Genomic DNA, 2,500 nt, shown 5'->3' with positions numbered 1-2,500 from the left:
GATGTCGGGCTGTCGCCTGCCGCGGCCAGCGACGTCGGGCTGGCCCCTGCAGCGCCTAGCCTCTCCCACGCAGGGGGCAGGCCAGAACGCGGGGGGCCAGGGCCCGAAGGCAGCCCCCCCGCGGGCGAGAGAGCAAGCCAGCAGGGGCTGTCCGCGCGTCGCGCAGCGCGGCATGGCTGCGGGGGCCGCGCGCGCGCGCCCAAGCGCCCAAGGGCCCCCAAGGGCCCCAGGCCCTCAGGCCCCAGCGCCCCAGCGCCCAGCGCGGGCGGGCGCGCGCGCGCGTGTGGTCTTTGAGGGGCGCCGGCCTGGTGGCTCCCTAAAGAGCAATAAGTGTCATTGCAGCTCTGGCAGGGGGAGACACTACTAGGTCCCAGCTGTCACCCCCCCTCTAAAAAATTCATTTCTTGGTATTTTGAGCTGAAATTTTGCACAGAGGTTGGCAAAAATCCAATCCACCTTCATTAATTTTCCCAGAATTTTTCGAGGTCGGGAAGTATTTGTTTTAATTTTCCTACCATTAGAAATCGAGTAAATCCGCAAAACTAGGAACCGGCCCGGAATGACCCCAAATTCAGTGGGCAGCCTCATAAAAATATGGCTGATTTTACTGGATTGGTTTCATGTGGAAAGCACGACGTTTTCTTGTAGGAATGCGGGAACCCCGGCAGCTCGCCTGCCGCGGCCAGCGACGTCGGGGACGCTGGCCTGCGCTGTCGAGCCCGCGAGGGCTGTCTCCGCGGCAGGCCCCCCCTGAACGGGGCACGACAGGCCACCGCGCTGGCTCGTCCAGCGTCGACAGTCCCTCGTCCAGGTTTCAGATCGCGCCAAGTCGAACCCATGACCTGCTCAAGCCATCGTGCGCTGCCGAATTCGCATCTGCGTGTAGGCTGCCATTCCACGCGGCAGCCCCTGTTTTCGTCAGCGTGCCCCCCTGACGAATTTTCCTGCCTGGCCCAGTCCAGCGTCCAGCCCCTGTTCGTCGAAAAATCTGCGCTGCCGATTTTCCACGCGGCAGCCCCTCTTTTCGTCAGCGTGCCCCCCTGACGAATTTTCCTGCCTGGCCCGGCCAGTCCAGCCCCTGTTCGTCGAAAAATCTGCGCTGCCGATTTTCCACGCGGCAGCCCCTCTTTTCGTCAGCGTGCCCCCCTGACGAATTTTCCTGCCTGGCCCGGCCGGTCCAGCATCCAGCCCCTGTTCGTCGAAAAATCTGCGCTGCCGATTTTCCACGCGGCAGCCCCTGTTTTCCTCAGCGTGCCCCCCTGACGAATGTTCGTTGAAAAATCTGCGCTGCCGATTTTCCACGCGGCAGCCCCTGTTTTCCTCAGCGTGCCCCCCTGACGAATGTTCGTCGAAAAATCTGCGCTGCCGATTTTCCACGCGGCAGCCCCTCTTTTCATCAGCGTGCCCCCCTGACGAATGTTCGTCGAAAAATCTGCGCTGCCGATTTTCCACGCGGCAGCCCCTCTTTTCGTCAGCGTGCCCCCCTGACGAATTTTCCTGCCTGGCCCGGCCGGTCCAGCCCCTGTTCGTCGAAAAATCTGCGCTGCCGATTTTCCACTCCGCAGCCCCTGTTTTCGTCAGCGTGGCCCCCTGACGAATTTTCCTGCCTGGCCCGGCCAGTCCAGCGCCCAGCCCCTGTTCGTCGAAAAATCTGCGCTGCCGATTTTCCCCGACGAACCTGCAGCTGCACAAATCCGCGCTGCCACTGCCCCATTGTCTGGACCAACAGTCTTTTCCATCAAGCCCTGGACTATAAATCGTCCAGACTCATCGCCAGCACCCGCTGCCGATTCTGCCGACTTTGCCGATTTCGTCGGCGCTGCCGATTCCAACACTGCACCCACCGTGTCTAAACCAGCGCTGTTTCGTCAGCGTGTCCCCTTGACGAATTTCCCTGCCTGGCCTGGACAGTCCATCTTCCAGCCCATGTTCATCGAAAAATCTGCGCTGCCGATTTCCCCGACGAACCTGCAGCTGCACAAATCTGCGCTGCCGATTTCCCCCCCTGTCGGCATGGCTGCCGCTGCCCCGATGTCCAGACCAACAGTCTTTTTTGTCGACTTTGCCGATTTTGTCCGCGCTGCCGATTCCAACACTACCCCCTGCATCCAAACCAGCATTGTTTCGTCAGCTCTTCCCCTGACGATTTTAGCCCTGTAACAAACAGTAGGCCTCCAATCCCGCCAACGGGAGCCAAGTTGATAGGGAAGAGAATTGAATGACGCGCCTGGTCCTCGCACCCCGCCACCCGAGGGGCCTTTTTCCCGGCAGCCTCTGAAAAACTCTAGCTTTCACGGTCCTCGCCGCCCCTCACCACCATGGCAGGCCTCTAATCCCACCCATCAGCAGTTGTAGCCGATAGGGCAGTGATTTGAATGACGCGTCGCGGGCCGCCGGGTCATCTCACCCGGCCATTAATTGGAGCGTTTTTGGCTGGCCGAGGATGGGGGGATGGATCTCTTCTTCCAAAAAAGCAAACAGTACATCGGGAGTTATGTTG

This window comes from Populus nigra, chromosome 2 (genome assembly GCF_951802175.1).
Source record: "Populus nigra chromosome 2, ddPopNigr1.1, whole genome shotgun sequence".
Lineage (NCBI taxonomy): Eukaryota > Viridiplantae > Streptophyta > Magnoliopsida > Malpighiales > Salicaceae > Populus > Populus nigra.
This window is presented reverse-complemented; position numbering follows the sequence as displayed.